Source organism: Leucoraja erinacea, chromosome 11, assembly GCF_028641065.1.
Source record: "Leucoraja erinacea ecotype New England chromosome 11, Leri_hhj_1, whole genome shotgun sequence".
Lineage (NCBI taxonomy): Eukaryota > Metazoa > Chordata > Chondrichthyes > Rajiformes > Rajidae > Leucoraja > Leucoraja erinaceus.
Window position 1 is genome coordinate 31,726,006 of NC_073387.1, and position 12,583 is coordinate 31,738,588.

The 12,583-nt window shown below is 38.8% G+C and overlaps 1 long non-coding RNA gene across 2 annotated transcripts in view; it reads right to left on the bottom strand.

Moving 5' to 3' along the window:
* Positions 1 to 7,154: 7,154 nt before the first annotated feature.
* The window catches only part of LOC129701652 (uncharacterized), a 62,217-nt gene continuing 56,788 nt past the window's right edge, over positions 7,155 to 12,583 (bottom strand). For both annotated transcript variants that reach the window (XR_008724238.1, XR_008724237.1), the window contains exon 4: positions 7,155 to 10,854. This is a non-coding gene — a long non-coding RNA (uncharacterized LOC129701652). The remainder of the gene's footprint in view (positions 10,855 to 12,583) is intronic.

Below are 12,583 nucleotides of genomic sequence, written 5' to 3' on the forward strand. Positions count from 1 at the left end.
TTGTTAAAAAGCTACTTTACACAAAATATTTGCTTGTATTCTATTTCAAAATTAATTACAGTCGCTAAAATAAAGTAAAATCTAAAATTGTAAGTCTGTAAAACGTAGAAATATATATCAAAATGTATAGAAGGTGTGCATAGCCTAACTTAACATTAGATCGTGCATTGTGTGCATTTAGATTCATTTTTTTTACATCACTGGAGAGTCAGTTTTATGCTTATGTACGATTAACACAAACCATGGACTTGGGTAATCTTGATAGCGACTGGCACCAAAGAGTGGGTATAAAGTATATGGAGTAGAACCTGCTAGATATACGTAGTGTGTGGGTCAAGTCAAATTAGGCTAAGTCAATGCCAAGGCAAGTCAAGTCAAGTTGAGTTTATTGTCATATGCATAAGTACGATGAGATACAGATGTGGTGAAAATCTTGCTGGCAGCAGCATCACAGGCACATAGACTCAGACAACACACAAAAACAAATGATACATTTTAAACATAAATTGTGCTAGACAGTAAGATGAAAAAATAGACTGCAACAAAACAAAACATTAGTGCAAAATACACCAATAAAATAAAACATTATTTAGATTTCCTGCCATGCGACACATATGTCTATTAAACGTGCGTAAAAGGCATAGTGTCCTTGTGTCATTTTTGTTCCTGCCACATGGTTATGTGGACTATTTAACACTTCTTTTTAATGGATTACTGCAAATTAAAATACAACACCTTTTCCATGAGGATATAAATCCCTGCACCAGAAATAACACCTGGTGGAATTATGATCAGGAATATCAATCTGCTATTTAACTATGGCAGCAAGTGAAGTTAACATACTTCAAATGCGTATGCCTTTGTAGCAGGAATCATTGAATAGCACAGAGAAATTAGAACATTGGCTTTTTATTTCCCCTTCTTAGCCCAGAGGCCTATTGTAGCAACTTTATTATTGCTGCAGCTGAGATCACCTCCATAAGCATTGGCCAAGGGGAAAGAAATACCTTTATATATTGTAAGCAGGCTTTGGAACTGGTAGAAAGGTCTCAGACTGAAAATCAGATTTGATGGGGTTTTTTTTAATGATAATCTGCTGTTAAAATCTGTTTTCAATAGCCAGTATAAGAAGCTCACACATTATTCAAATTGTGCCATTGGACATTTGCATCCTGGTGTAATTACAGTACCAGCTGCAACATAAATACATAATGGGTGATTATTGTATCAGCATGATTGAAGTATTATTGATCCCTCAGTTTGCAAATAATTTGGGATATAATTTTGGGCATGGTCCAAAATAGACAGAAGTAAATGGCAATTTCTAACCAATTTTCACCCAGTTTGTTTTTTCTGGTGGAGCGATGGCTTTAAAACCCAGATTGAATGTGGCACATTGTGTCAATTTGCTGGTGTCTTTTAATATTTCACCAATCAAGCCATATTTAGTTTCCCTATAAACATTTTGCCAAAAGTAAACATGATGCCATACTGCATTGATAGATTGTGGATTGGTGCTATGTTTTTCTACCTGAAAAGCTCTGTTAAATGAGTTGGCAGCAGAAGGGAAAGGGCAATTCACCTTAGGTAAGAAAGGATACATAGTTTATGAGTCTAAGGGGATCTAGTCTTTCACATCTCTGTATGGCGAGCATGGGCTATGCCTGGAAACAGATCATCAACTCACCTCCAGCTGGGAAACTTATCTTGATGAGGACGATATGAAGAGTGAATTTCCCTATCCATTTTTTGGGGTGATAAATACGATGAGATGCACTTAGGCTCACCGGAAGCCATGATCCCTCGTGGCTCTTCTATCTCTCAAACTGTACCAGTTGCCAAATTGTTTTCCATTCATTGCATATGTAAGTATATTTCCCAAGTACTTCATTAGTCAAGAAACAGTTTGATCTGAGATCACAAAAGACATTCTATAAAATACATTATATTTATTTCCTTTGCTCCATAGATGCTGTCTCACCTGCTGAGTTTCTCCAGCATTTTTGTCTACCTATAAAAACAAGTTCTCTTCACTACCTTTGGAGCCATATGGTCAGTAGGCCATCTGGTCATTAGCTTTGCCAGGATTCAATGAGAGCTAGAGGCAAAAGAAGAGCTTTGTGGAATTTGTTGGAGAAGGTCATTCTCTGGCACTTAAACTTTGTCAGATCAACCTTGCATATTGACCTGGTAATGCTTTATGCTCACAACATCTGGTTCGATATCATGAGCTTTGTGACTGTTGAACAATCAATAAATATCAAAAACCTAACCTTTAATGTTGAACAGTATGAAAACAGTCAATCTTCCAATTAATTGTAACCAAAGATTCTTTAAAAAATCCTTTCAGTACAGCATTTCCTTTGATGTGTCTTTTTCTGTGCTTTAGATTAATGTCAAACTGATTAATCAAAGATTGTTCAACATGCCACTTAAACTACAGTTTACAGAAATCCTGATCCAAGGATAAGCCTGATTGAAGAAGCAAATTTATAAAGGATGTAAGATTATTGATAAAGCAGATTGAGGTGGTGGACCTAAAGAACTCTAGGATCCGAAGTAATATATGATTGTTAAAAAAACAAACATTTGCATATACTATAAGAAAACGATAATGCATTTCCCTTCTTCTATCCCCCAGTGTATACATGCACATATGCACATTGTAACTGCTCCTTCACAAGTTGTGTGTGTATGTTCTGCCCCTATTTCTTTGCCAACATTGTTTTAGAACCACAAGTTCTAGATGACAAGATGTCAGTTTGATCACTCTTTGATCCTTCCTTTTTATTTGTGAGACGGCATCACTCTCTGATGATTTAACTGAATTTACAAACTTCAATCCATATCTTCACTATACCGAATGTTTAAGAACCAGGGATAAAAAAAGGCATTTAGTGAGCTGCCAAGTTGCACCAAACTTTCAACATCATTAAATCTTGATCTAGGTGGGCCCAGATTGCAAAGACATTTTCTGCTTGAATAGGGTTATGCTTGGATCAAGAGTTCTTTAAACTGCAGATTAAAGTCGCTGTTTGGCAGATCTTTTTACCATAGCCCATGTAATTTTTAATCTAAGAAAAGAAAGATACATCAAAGCACAAAACTTGACAAACATATTTTCACTAAATGATGGCGATCCGGGTATAATCTATTGTTAGAGTAACTACTTATGTGATGCTGAACATTTTGAAGTGTATCAAAATCTAGAGCCAATCATAGAAATGTTACCACAAGGTGAGAGACTGTTCTAAAGAGCTAAATGTGTAGGTGAGTGGTTAGAAGCTGGAAAGAATGTAAAAAGGAATGAAAAATACGATTTTGTACAATTTATGTACCTGTAAATTGGTGGTTAATAGTCGGCATGGACTTGGTGGACTAAAGGCCCTGTTTCTGGGCCGTCTCTGTCTCAAGTTCCATTGCGGGATCTTAACCGTACCGTCACAGCTCTTCAAGTGCAGGCCTTTTTTTTACAAATGTGACAACCATTTCTACCTCTGCCACCATTTCAAGCAGCGCGTTCCAGACTCCCACCACCTTCTAAGTGTAAAAATATTTTCCTGATTTCCTCTCTAATCCTTCTACATATTACTTTAGATCCATGGCATCCAGTTTTTAATTCTTGAATCAGAATTTCTGTAGAAAGGCAATGAAAGAGGAAGTAGCTTTCTTAGACAGGAATTGTTTTGGATTCAGTACAAAGTTGTCTACAATTGCCAAGAGTAGCAGTAGTACCAAACATTTGATATTTAATGACGGTTCCAACCATCACTCCTAAAGTCAGTAAGTTTTTAAACTAAGATTCCAAATTTAAAACTTTAGTATTGAAATGCTAACATTCGGATGCACTGGTAGAGTTGTGCAGAAAGTGTCAGGGGATTTGGCAGTATATGAATCTTGGGGGTTTCTGGAGCACATCTGTCAGTGGCTTTTTAACCTAGCCTCTGCGGGAATATATATTTCCGGGTTTCCCTACCGATTAGGTTGAGCTGACATGACGTTGATCCACACAAGTCCGAATCGACGTCACAGTTTAAATAGACTTGGCAACCGTAACATTTGGTGAATTTTAGAGTTGCAAGGAGGAAGGAAGCAACTTCAAGCTTGGAGACGGAGCCTCACTTTAGACTGCCAGGTGACCTGCATGTTACGCAGTTGGTGATGCTCGAGGGAGGCAAACCACAAAGTCAAGCTTCTGCTGTTGTCACTGCAGGTAAAGTTCTTACAATGACCTGCTCTTGTAAACAAGGTATAATCCACCTAATCTTCATTTGGGTGACAAGGATTCTGGCAGTACTCTGACTGCAGAATGAGACACAGAAGGTGAGGGGGGGATGGGAGGGGGGTGGGGGGGGCGCGTGGGGGGGGGGGTTCTAGGATAACACCACCTTCAAGAGGCTGTAAGTACCTCCCTGAACAGTTGCTGAGTCTCCTGGGCCACAGATGTTCAGATGCACAGGAATCATGCGGAGCTTTGCCTAAAAGTTGAATCATAGATTTATAGAGTCAAAGAATCCTGCAGTATTAGAACAGGCCATTCGGCCCAACTCATCCAACTTCACCACTGGGCACTTAGTTTTAATTTTAGTTTTTTTTTGTTTTAGTTTTCTTCAGTATTAATTCTATCTCCCTGTCCTTGCTCCTTGGCTATCTACGGTTTTAATGTTTTATGTTTTATTCTTAATGGTTTACTTTATGTCGTGTTGTTACTTGCGAGCAGAGCACCAAGGCAAACTTGGCCAATAAACTTATTCATTCACTCATACGCCTTGGCGATTCAGATGCTCTTCTGGACCAATCAATGCAGTATTTGTAAAGCTCACACTGCACAGCAAAGAGGTTTTATTGCATTTGAGCTCACAAATTGGAAATAATTTGCAGGTAGATTGATGACCATGGGGAAAGGGTCTCAGGCACCTAGATGCAGCTGACTTTTGCTGTAGCTTGAGTTATGCAATTGCTGTCACCATAGTCAGTGCTGGCAAATAGTAATTTCCAGAGAAAATCTACACCTTTAATTTAACTCAGAAACAGGAAGATATCAGGCAGAGTTTAGAGTCACCACACACCTCTGTCACCACACGCACCCGAACATATCAGTAACATATCACTTTTGAATTCCTGGAGTCCCCTTTGTTTACAGTAACCTCTTGTGGCCTGGATGCTGCAATCAGTGGCCCATTGACCAGCTTGCTGTTTGGGACCACTTGTTGCAAGGGAGTCAGATGGACCAGTTCATCACTGGAGTGTCAGTGCTCTTCCCCCTGTCTCCATGGCAGCCTGTTCTGTGGCTGCCATGGTAAAGAGTTCTTTAAGCACTACTGGCTTACTCTTCAGCAGCCAGTGTGTCAACTTGCAAGCTATCCACGGAGGCACCGACATAAACTGCAGGGTCCCATTTTATTCATGAAGCGTATGAAGCTGTTTTTCGCATATTTTTATTCGATTTTGAGATTTTCTTTGAAGGGATCTGAGTGAGCATGAGTGCTTTAGGCACAGAATAGCATGAAAGAGGTCCTCAAATTTATCAGCATTCTAATAAGAAAAATCACACTCCAAAACGTAGAAACTAATGTTGACATTTTGAAGATTTCCTTTCAAAGTTTAAAAAGGACATTCTTTTATCTTTAAAGTGAACATTCAAGAAAAAAGGTCCGGCATTACAGCACTCATTGATGGAAATGCCTTAATTCTTCCACCTCCAATGATAGAGTGAGAGAGCTTCAAATTCATAGAGCTTACGAATGGGCCCTTCGGCCCACCACACCTAGGGTTTGGCCTCTTGCACTAATCCCATTTGCTTGTGCTAACACCATATCCTTCCATGCCTTACCTTGCTTGTCCTACCTAAATGTTTCTTAAATGTAACTGTATCTGATTCCACCTCTGGCAGCACATTTCAGATTTCAATCATTCACTATGTAAAAAAAGCTGCCCCCTCAGGTCGCCATTGGAACACCTCCCACTAACATTAAATATATGCCCTCTAGTTTTTGATATCTGTATGAAGGGGAAAATATTTTGATTATCTATCCTATCTATCACTCTCATAATTTATATACTTCTACTGGTCACCCTTGTTCAGTCTAGGGAAAGCAAGCTTGAGTTATTCATGGACTGGATTAAAGTACTCTAATCCAACCAACATCCTGTGAATCTCCTCTGCATTCTCACCAGCACAATCACATTCTATAGTTTAGCAACCAAACCTGCATACAATATTTCAAGTTTGACCTAAGCTATATTTTGTTAAATTGCAACATAAAGTCCCAACTCATAGATTCTATTCCCAGCTCTATGCTGTGTTCTTACCTTGTTCACATTGGTGGCCAACAGTAAAAACAGGAACTTCTTAGATTTAAAATTAAACTTAAAATCCACGCAAACATCCCTCCATTGAAACAGTTGCCATGCTGAGGATGGTCTACTTTTAACAAGTAGATTTCAATGGGATTTCCCTGCAGTGTTAACTGTAACGTTTTGGCTCAGTGGTGATTAAATAAATCAGTCAATGTCCTAGTTTATGGAAGGTAAAATTGTTAGAGTTCAAATCAATGAAAGGGATGTTGGAACTGAGCTGTGTGTTTCCCCTGATGTGATGGCTCATACGCAGCCATTTGCACTAAGATTATATGATTAGGTAGGAAAGAACTGCAGATGCTGGTTTAAATCGAAGGTAGACACAAAATGCGGACCAGGCAGCATCTCTGGAGAGATGGACTGGGTGACGTTACGGGTCGAGACCCTTCTTCAGATTAAATGATTTCCTGACATGTTATCATTTCTAGCACTTCGATCTCTTTCCCACATCTTTACAAATCAATGCACGGTATCAAAGTTGATGCCATAATTTTCCATTAATACAGAATGAATAATTACTCTTCAATGAGGCATTGCCTGCCCACAGCTAGCATTTTCTGTGCAAAACTATAGTCTGAACTTGTTACCATTCTTTGCTTCAATGTTGATCCAAAAAACCTACAGCGATTTTCAAGCTCTTGCATTGGGGAATCGTTCAACGGAAACTATTGTAATATTGTAATAACAGCCGACTTGCTCACCTCTGTGAGTCAGGGTCAGCTGTGCAGAGAAGAGTAATTATGAGATTATTTAATGTTTTGAATTATTTATTTATTTGGGTGCTTTTGGTTATGTAAAATCTTTTGGTAAATAATCTAGAAATACTTTTTATTGTTCCATTGGTTATTAAGTGGTTCAGAATGTGCTGAAGTTTATTCTCAGTTGTTTTGTGAGCAGGGCTTTCTCCGGCCAATCCAATAATGGCAATACTTCACATAAGAGCCTGCTGCTAATTGGGACCTTGTTAACTAGGTTAAGGAAGATGTCATACGGCAACACTGTTTGTGTGAACTTTTAACAAGTAGATTTCAATGGGATTTCCCTGCAGTGTTAACTGTAACGTTTTGGCTCAGTGGTGATTAAATAAATCAGTCAATGTCCTAGTTTATGGAAGGTAAAATTGTTAGAGTTCAAATCAATGAAAGGGATGTTGGAACTGAGCTTCACCATGTTGATCCAAGGGAACCCATTGATTCTGCACGCCTGAATGTTAAGTGAATGAATGATGGAAGGAAAACTTTGTTCCCCACAGGAATCCACAATGAACTGGCATTCAGAGCTTGGAGCTTGGAGCTTGGAGCAGAAAATCCAGCCAGAAGATCTGGAATTTAAATGGTTGCGGTCAAAAACTGAATATTCAGTAGGCACCTCAATATACTTTGCAATATAATTCAGATACAATGTAATTAATTCCCCCAAAATACCAGGAATCCGAAAAACTTTGAAACCTACAAGATTACTGCCCATGAAAAATAGCATATGGCTCTCATATGGCCAGCTTTTAATAGACTTTGTTGTTTAAAGCTGCATATCATTTTGCAGTGTTGCTTTCAAGACTTGCTTAGTGCTTGTTGTTCTATTTGTACTTTCTAGTGCTGGCTATGTGTTAATTTGAAGGATTCTTATTTCCTGAGTCTGTAAAAAATCTCAATCTGGAAATACCCCAATGCAGTAATTTGGGAATGTTGGAAATACAGTTGTTCAAATAAGATTTTAAACTAAGCCCACTTTGTTCACTTGGGTAGACACTAAAATGGGGGAGTAGAACACAAAGTGTTGGGGTAACTCAGTGGGTCAGGCAGCTCAACCAGACCCAATGAGTTGCTCCAGCACTCTGTGGTTTCCTCAAGATTCCAGCATCTGCATTTCCTCCTGTCTCCCTAAAAATGGGGGAGTTAGCTCAGTGTTTTGGGATATTTAGTATTATATCCTTAAAATAATATCCTTTAGTATGAAGCTAATTCTTTTGTTACTATGCCATTTGTGTTTATGGAAGTGACTGTGCCCAGACTGGCTGCTGAGTTTCTGGGAGTATCCACCTTCGTCGGCTACAAAATACAGATACTGGAGGAACAAACTATATAAGCAGAAGCTTTGATACGGTTCATTGTTTGAAGACATATCTGCGTAGATGTAAAGATGTAACGAGTGGCCCATCTGAAATTCAACTCCGTTAACTTCATGAAAATGAATTTCCCGTGCTATTACATTGTGCATTTTGCACATGTGATCAAGGACAATTTTCTACTCTGTAAAATGCTAGAGCACAGCATGAAGCCATTTGGCAAACTGCGCTTTTGCCAGCTCTCTGAAAGCCATCCATTCAACCATTTCTCAATCAGTCTTTGAAGAATGCCATTGCTGTCAGTGTGTGTAGCAGGATGAACCATGCTCTAATCACTAACTGCACACAAAGCTGCATTGGCCTTTACCATTGTCATTTGCAAATTATCTTAAATTTGATAATAAACTATCAACCAAGTCAGAGAATGTTAAAAGATTTCACAATTTTGAATGCTCCAATTAAATTTCATCCTTTAATCATCCTATCTTTGAGTATCAAGGCATACGATGCATTCAATGCGCTGAGTAAGCATGTTGCATGAAGCTTCAGAAATTCACTTCCATTGAAATCAGCAAAACTGAATTTTGCACTAAGTCCATTGCTATTGTGCCATTCTTATAAATACACATCCAAATCAGGACATTAAATTCTAATTGCAGTCTTAAACATAAGTGTATGGATTAAACATAAGTGTTAGAACACCCCAAGTCTGTAGTTCTAATCAATGCAACAGAATCTCAGGGCCAATATACAACATAACGTTGCGAAGTAAAGTATAACTTTGGAGACTATGGATGAATTTCGATTCTCTTTTGAATACCTTTTTTATAATAACTCAAATCGCACATGTAATTTGTCTTGGCAAGTTTCTATGATGTATCTTTTAGATAGTGTACACTGCAGGCACGCTGTTGAAGGATAGGATACTCTTGCTAAAACAGCATCCTAATAACTTTTTGATTGTGTCAACTTTTTGATTGTGTCAAGACCCATCTCTTGCAGGTCTCACAGTGGGCAGGTGATGGCGCTTAGCAGGATGGGAGGGGCCCGCGGTGGCCAGATGTGTCTTGTCAGTCTTGTCGATGGTGGTGGACTCAGGGGTGAGCTGATGGCTGGGGGTTGCATTGCCAGACTTTTGGGTAGATAATGGGGAGAGGCTTGCTGGTGCAGACCAGCGGCATTGTGAAACTGCAGAAAGTACGGGTGTAACTCAGCAAACTAAATCAATCTGAAGATGGGTCCTTGCGGCACCAATCCATGTTCTTCAGAGATGCGTTGAGTTACTCCAGCACTTTATGTCCTTTTACCACCATCTGCAATTCTTTGTTTCAACTGCATACAAGGATAATACCTTACTCTGTTATAGCAGATGATCGGCAATAATGGACACCGCTCACCCCCTGCCCCCACTATGGTCTGTTATAATGAGGGTTCACTGTACACTCCAATTGTAATGTTTTACACTCCAATGTTATATTTTAAAGCTAAAACAGTATTAACATAAAAATAACAGCAAAATAAAATCAAAGGAATGAATGACCTCACCATCGCAGGAAGTTCCACATTTTCAGATGATGTTGCTGCTAATTAGCCTATACCTGCACTGCCCGTGTGTATATATTTAAATAAACTGAACACATTTACTTTGCAAAACACTTGAAATAAAATTTAATGTTTGAGTATATTTTATAAAAACAAACAATTTTGGTTATGCATGGATTTTTATGCATAGCCTAGCATTGGATAAACTATCACTTAAACAAAAATCACTAATTCTAAATGTCAAAAGAGCAATGTAATTTATTTCCTGTGTTCTGGATTCTCATTTCATCAGGTTCAATAGGACAAGTTTGGAGGGATAATGGACCAAATGCAGGTAAGTGGGACTAGTGTAGCTGGGACATGTTGGACGGTATGGGCAAGTTGGGCAGAAAGGCCTGTTTCCACACTGTATGACTATGACCATGACTCCAATAGAATTTTCATGGGTCCAAGTCAAAGGCTAGGAAGATTTGAGCTAACTAGGCTTCTTGAATGAATCCTGCCTGCTTGCTTGCAAGTCTTCCTTATCTCATGCAAGAAGTATGAATGAAGAAGGTTTGTGGAGAAGAGCAGCTTCATTGCTAAACAAGTTTCAAATTCTTCAACAGCTATTTTCCAAGCGACTTCATTCTATGGTTCCCCTCCATCTTCACTTTCGTCTTCTTGAACTTTAGGTTTATGTGATTTTATGATTTCATCAGTATTTAATGTCTCTGTTACATCCTTGTCAATTTCCAGCCACTCATCCGGTTCAATTCTCGAAAGATTTTCATTAGATTTTCAGCACCCACTCTGTCTGCTAATCGCATGATTCCATCACACACAGGCGCCATCTGCTTGCCTTTATGTGCAGAAAATCCTTCCAAAACGTATTCAGAATATGACACCTTTTTAAACAAGACAAGAGTCCATAGTTATTTGCCAACCTCTCAGCTGCTTTTCACTCTTTCATCTGTTTCCACACGCAAGGCACATTCAAAGTTGCATCTTAGATGGAATATTTTGATCAAATAAATTAAATCTTCAGTTCACCGACCTTTTCATAAAGTCATGCCAGCACAAATTTTTATTTATTGGATCATGCACTGACCAGAGACTGAATCCAACTTGTCACATTGGCAGGGAGAGAAATAACAAAAATATTTCCATTCACAAGCGCTTTTGCAGGACAAATTTGCATTACCCTTAACACTGCGTACATTGTATTTTCTGGCTTGGATCACCGGCCTTAATTGACCTTAGAAGGCTATATAATTTGAAATAACTAAGCCCAAAATATGTCTGCCATGTCATCTATGACTTTAAATCAAGCAAAACTGAGGATTAATGTAAGACAAATTTGCTCGTCCTTTGAAGTTGAAAACAACAGAATAGAGTGAACCGGTTGATTGAGGTGTATTTGGACTTTCAGAAGGCCTTCAATTATGTGGCACATAAGATATCATTAGACAAAATTAGAGCACATTGTATTGTGGGTGAGACATTGGAGTAAGTTTGAATTGGTTTACAATCATAAAACAGAATAAAATAAGGGGACTTTTTTACATTGGAAAGTTGTAATAAATGAGATGCTGTGGGAATCAGTTTTGAGGTTGCTACCTTTCAAAATCTACATCAATAATTGGAACGAGAGGAACCAAGATAAATAAATCCTCATCCAGTGATTGTACAAAGGTAGGAGTTGTCAGGAGAACACAGAGAGGCTTAATGGAGATATGGATATGTTTACTGACAATGTGAGGACATGGAAGACAGAACAGAATGTTAAAAAAATGTCAGGCCATCTAACAAAATTGCAAAAGAATGTTTTTTTTTTTAAATAGCGAGATGCTGAAAGTTGTGGTGTGCAGAGGGACGTGTGTGTTCTTGCACACAAAACAAATAAAGTTTACATGCGATAGATGAAGCAACTTGAAAGACAAATGGCTTGTTGGCCTATCTTTGCAAAGATGTTCCAATTATAAAGGCCTTCATGGGATCACATCTAAAAATATCACGCACAAGTCTGGTCTTTTGCCCATGGAAGAATATACTTGACAGAGAGTGTTTCAAAGTTTATCAGATTGAATCATGGGCTATGGGAAGGGGAAGGAGGATGTTAATTGCATGAGGAGAGTTTGGGCAGAATGGAATTGTACTGTTCAGAATTTAGAAGACCAAAGGCAGGTTATGTGCAATTATGATGTTCCCCTGGCTGGGATGTCCAGAACCAGGGGCCCAGTCCCAAAATAAAGGATCAGCTATTCAGGAAAGTGATGAGAAGTTTCTTCATCAAGACCATCTTTATCCCAGGGGGCTGTGTAGATTCAACCAATTAGTACATTTAAGATAGGGATTATTAGATATTTAAATACTAAGATATAAAGCAATAATGCTGAAGTGATATGGAATGGGGGGGGGGGGGGGGGGGGGGGGGGGGGGGGGGTCAGGCAAGAGGGACTAAAAGGTCTAATTCCCTATTTTTCATGTTCGTTAGACAAAATGGTGCATATTCTTCTTTACTACCAGCAAAACAAAACTGAATTTAAGTCATCATGCTCCTTCCTGGCACTGCTTTTCACAGAAGTGCAAACTGGCCTTCGTTCATCCATTGCACTCAGAAATACTGTAACCTGC